Source organism: Gavialis gangeticus, unplaced genomic scaffold, assembly GCF_001723915.1.
Source record: "Gavialis gangeticus isolate Ggan-Ray unplaced genomic scaffold, GavGan_comp1, whole genome shotgun sequence".
NCBI lineage: Eukaryota > Metazoa > Chordata > Crocodylia > Gavialidae > Gavialis > Gavialis gangeticus.
Window position 1 is genome coordinate 70,052,830 of NW_017729024.1, and position 6,083 is coordinate 70,058,912.

Consider the following 6,083-nt stretch of genomic DNA (forward strand, 5'->3'; position numbering starts at 1 on the left):
CAAGAGAAGGTTGAAAGGTGACCTTCTGGCTGCTTATAAATTCATCATGGGGGCGCAGAAGGGAATTGGTGAGGCTCTGCTCACCAAGGTGCCCCTGGGGGTCACAAGAAGTAATGGCCATAAGCTAGCAGAGAGCAGATTTAGACTGGACATTAGGAGGAACTTCTTCACAGTTAGAGTGGCCAAAGTCTGGAATGGGCTCCCAAGGGAGGTGGTGCTCTCCCCTACCCTGGGGGTCTTGAAGAGGAAGTTGGATAGGTATCTGGCTGGGGTCATCTGAACCCAGTACTCTTTCCTGCCTATGCAGTGGGTCGGACTTGATGATCTATTGAGGTCCCTTCTGACCCTAACATCTATGAATCTATGAAACTCAGGCAATCACCACTTCTGTCTTTTCTGCCATGCCTTCATGTTTTGTTATTTATGTGAGGGAGGCTGCCCCAGAGCTGCCCAAGCTGTTCTCTCTAACAACCACTAGATGTCTGTGGTTCTCACTTTAATGGCTAATTGTATGGCTCCATCCCATCTCTATACCACGTCCCATGCTTCACAGATGTTATCATTCCTTGACGTTCGCTGGTTCTCACTCAGCCCTACCCCAGGCTCTCAACACACTTATCCCTACGCTGGGCTTCCAACACACTTCAGCTCCTAGACCCTCTCTGGTCCCACATACTAACCCCTCCCCACCCCACTCCCCAGGCACCAGATTCTCTCTCTCTTAGCCTGGGCTTATATCTTGGCCCTCTCCTGGGCAAGTGATGCCCTCATTAACTTCCTCCACCTGTCAGCTGCTCTGTGGGCTGCCCCTCCTCTTAAAGTGACAGGTGTATGCAGCACTCTGTCACAATTAGAGATGTGATTTTTTTTCCTTTTTTTTTGGTGGACCAAACTTTATTTTCTAGTATCCAAAATCTTCCATGTATGCATGCACTCAGACCTGCTGATATAAGTCACATTAGCAAAAAGACTTTTTTTTTACCAGTATAGCCTAGGAGATGCTCCACTTGGATAATAATCCCATCGACATTTTTTACAAATAGGCTAGTTCTGCCCTGGCTGATAGTGCTTGTGTTCCTCTTAAAATAAAAGATCTACTTAGAGTTCTAATTGTTGAGCACCTGTATTCTTTTACAGTTTCTATAATGGACTTTCTTAATAGCTAGCTAAATCTCCTAATTTATTTTGGCTTGTGGGCTCCTCTGGTCCAGAAAAGTTAACCCTTAGCCTCTTTGCCTCTTTAATTAGCTTTCATTTACACATGGAGCAAGCTAATTAATTATGATACAAGTCAGTAAAGAATAGATCCTTCTCCAGAATAATGTTGCTGATTACATATGGCAGAGCTTCACCCTTACCATATGTTGGGGTTGCACTGGTATTAGTAACAGTGAGAAATTATAAGAAAAAAATCTGGTATAGACACCACTTGAGGTAAAAACAAAAGAATAGAAACTTCTTTTTAAATGCAAATTAAGACTCTTAACATCAACATAAAAGAAGTTAACTACTAATCTTTTTACTGATCTGTAATTGCTCATCCCACTCCCTGTTAGGCTCTATTATACTCTTTGTAAAACAAATCAGCCTAGATTCCATGAGACTGAAAGATTGAGTATTCAGGTTAAAGGCAGGTTATTCTATGGGACATGGGAATGCAGACAATATTTGTGTGTGTTTAAATTTAATAGATTACTAATTGTCTGGGAATGATACAAAAATAGGAGCTAGATCTGTTGGATAGGGTTGACTGGGTTTTTTTTATTTGCTCATTTGATTTGACACAGAAGGCTCAGTTGCACTATATAAATGATACATTTTGGGAAAGCAGATAAATAGAAGACTGCATATTCTATTTGATAGAACATTTGAAGTCTTTAAAGTCCCCTACACCTTTCAGCTTACCATCATGTTTTCTATCTGATAATAACTTGTTCCAAGTCGAATTACCATGGTTGGCTGCACCCTATCACACCTTTGGATTAGGAAAGTGGAGCTTAGAAGTATTTGTGAAGTATTTCTTGATTATTCACAAGTTAGCTCCTGATTGAAGTAGGCTGCAGCAAAACACAAAGTTCACCCCGTAGCAAAAGCTCTGAACCATGCTTCAGGAAATTGACCTTCAGAGATTATTATGACCTTCAAACTGTTGCTACATCACTGAAGTGAGTTTTTTGTGGAATTTGATGATAAGCCTGTGGATTACTGGGTGATACTATGTCAACACCTTTGATAAGCACTCACGAAAAAGACAGCTATCTGAAGAAATGATTTCAAACACTAACACTTCAGTGCAAAAAAAAATGTTACAGAAGTTCTTCAATATAAGCAAACCTAAAGTCAGCATATATGATCTTATTTAGAGGAATATTTATAGAATAATTAAAAGAAGTAACATTTGAAATGACGAACAGTTCCTTTGAGAAAACAACAAAAATAAACTTTCTGAATTATGAACACATCATCATCATCATAATCACTCCTCCTACAGTAACACAAGTGGATCCCTTTGTGTTGAACACAGAGAAACAGAGATGATCCCTCCCCTAACTCAAAATCCCCACCCCCCAAAAAAAGTATTTTTATCATTTAGGAAATTTTCATAATTGCCTTTTCTCAAGATTTTCCCCAAAATTTTATTGCGAAACTCACTCCCCTGGCATTTCTTTTCTGAGTTGTATTTGCTAAATAAAACACATTATTGTTACATAGAGGATCATACATTCATGCCAAAACAGGACTGGAATAAACCTCTAGAGGTCATCACATCCAACCCCCTGCCTGAGGCATGATTATCCTTATCCAAACCATCTTATACAAATCAATTGACTAAACTCTTATTAAAACCACATAGGCCATTTATACACATACCTTTTTGTCCCAGGATGTGCTGCAGATCTGCTGCTCTGCACATGAGCTGATGCAAACTGTGCTATGCCATATGCAGTTGTATAAGCGGCAAAATGCACATCAGTACACAGAAAATGGTGGTGGTGTGCTTTTCACCTAAAACACTTCTATGTGTTTTAATTCAAAAGCACACCACCACCATTTTCTCAGCAATGAGATGCATTTTGTTGCTTATAGAACTGTAGGCGATGCAGCACCAGGCACTTTTCAAAGTGTGAGGTGCTGTGGCACGTGCATGAATAAAAATGCCTATAGTCAACCCTGACACAATCAAAAGTCATAACACCCCAACCTGCCACATGTAAAGCAGGGAGACCACAGAGGCCAATGTTCTTCTGCTGCAAGGTTGTTAAAATACAGTAGAGAGATCCAAAAAAAGAGCCCCTGCCCTCCCTCCCCCAGCTACAGAGGAAGGCAAAAATCTCCACAGTCCATACCAATCTGATCACAGAGTAAAATTCTATTCTGACCCTGAATGCAGGGGCAAGACCATCTAGGCAGGTTTAAATCCAGTATTTGCACATACCTAATACCTACCAGGGGTGACTGGTGCCTCCTAAGTCTACGGGGGCACAATTTGTGGGCAGGCCAAAAGCCCCATATTTACTCCTATACTTCTGTGCCCTGTCTTAGTGCCCATCTCCTCCATGCTGATGGCCTGCACAGCAAAAAAATACTGCCCTGTCCTGAGCAGTGCTGAGTCGGGGGCCAGTCTCAGGGGGTCACATGCCCCTGCATGTTTCCCCTACCAGTCGCCTGTGCTACTTACTATATGTGCAAATTATTATAATATTACTAGTTCTTCTTAAAATATCTTTACATCACATTTCAGAACAGATTGGCATCCATTTCTACTACATTAACTATCGGAAATAAGATTTATGGGTTGGATGATGAAGGCCGTGTGATTAAAAAAAGTGTCTTATGTTTCAGTAACCTCTTGTAAAAATGCCATGAACCAATTATTAGATTCAGTAAATGTTCTTGTTTAAAAACCTTATTGTCTCAATGAGCTTTTGCCTTATCACCTATCATGCACCAGTTCCAGGGGTGCACTTCTTCTGGCATGCCATTAAATTTATTTGATCACTGTCAAGTTCTATGCACTCTTCCACAGGTTGGATGTAAAGACTGAGATTTTCAAAGTTTTCAATTTGATTTGGGAGTTCAACATATTTAGGCTCCATTGAAAATCTCTAGGAACATTCTATAAGAAACCTATTTCATTTTTGATGGTGCTTTGAGACAGCAGATTGGAAATTCCATGGTAGTGTCAAATACCTTTAAAAAAGATGGTTTTCATTGAATTATATATTAAAATGGATAATATAGTCTCTTTAACATTTTTTTTTTAATAAATTTCACTCATTTAAACTATTTTAAACTAACTGCATGTATTGAATTTTAAATGCACAGCAAAATTCCATGTAATAATGAATACTGTAATTGTGGTTTAAAAGTTGTGAAGGAGCAACCAGAGGTTTTAGCAAACTGGGAAAAGTTGAAACTTTTGACATCCAGAAAGAGTCTGGGGTTTAGAACCAAACACCAGTTCCAGCTTTCATTGACTGTGAAGAAGATGCATCTTATCTTTCCATCTACTACACTATGAGGCTTGCAGGTAACTTGAAATGTTTGAATTGATCTTTAATCTCTAGTTCCTGTTCCCAAAAGTGCAAGTAACAATTTCTAACTGCATCCTTTGATAACTTCCAGAACCCCTAAGGGCTATCAATGTTCCCCCACTACTTACTAGTCCTTCCCATGGACATAGTAATCTCCCTGCCTCAACATTTCTTCTGAAGCTTGTCAGTTAAATGGCTAATGATCTGACCTTTAAATTGTCATAATTAGATACCAGCATTAGCATTTAATTGAAATGAATATTCAGGAACTCAACATAATATTGATTTATATAGAGTAAAATCAAAGTATGTAAATAGAAACAGTGAAGCTCCATGTTATAAGAATTGAAATTAGAAACCAGAAAAATATGCAGTCTGGAAAGAATTTCTGTTTTGATTCTGCTAATCCCAAAATATAAGATGGTATGGTTATTACACAGGAAACATTCTCACACCAGCAAAGGAAATGACACAATTCCCACTGACTAAAACTGACTCAAAATTTCAAAAAAGTGCAGAGGGCATCATCATTGTGGCAGAGGCACACCAGATTTCTAAAGCCAGGAGCTGTAAAGCTAATAACATCCTCAGGTGCCTATGAATAAGAAGATACCCACTGAGAGATGGCAGTGGCCTTTGGCACAAGTCTGGAATGCCAATTGTATTTATGCTTCTGGAGCTGCAGTAAGATTCCTTAACAGCTCTTGCCAACAGTCTAGTATGAAAGGCAGTAAAGAGCTAGAGTTTAAAATATTATTGGCAGACATTGGAAAATGATTTGAGGGATTTATTATGGGTCTCTGAAGTAAGTAAAAAAAAAATTGGTGGACTTTGTTGGATTTTTGATAAGATTTTTAAGGACAATATGTGTAATAAGCATAATGAAAATAAAAGAACAGATCAAATTTAAAACATTGTGTGTTTACCTCTTTAGATGCTTAGGATATTATCATTTTGCCCACCCATAAATAAAAATAACAGAAAAATAAGACCAAAATCACTTAATTATAGAATACTGAAATCCAATAACAAGAAGCAAATTATGCTATGTGATTCACAAACATGCCTGTAAATAAAAAAATATAAAAACATAGTGGCTACGATACAAAATGAATTTCAATTAACAGAGTCTATAAAAAGGAACAAGAAAAGGATCTATGACTATATTAGAAACAGGAGGCAAACAAAGTGAAGTACATATGGGTCCATTACAAAATAATAAAGGATAAAAATTAATAGATGAGACAGAGAAGATTGAAGCATTTAATTTTCCTTGCTTCTATCTACACAAAAATGTAAATGTTGACCATATACTTAAGGAAATTAACTGTAACAAAGAGATGAGTGACAGATCAGAGTATATAAGCAATATGTTACAGAATATTTGGATAAAATAGATAAGTTTACAAGTACGAATAATATTCACCCTAGAATGGTTAAAGACCCAGTTGACCTGGTTAGTGATTATTTTCAAGTAATTCTGGAGGATAGAGGTGATTTCAGAGGAATGGAAAAGGCAAATGTAAGTATTTTAAAGGAGAACATAGG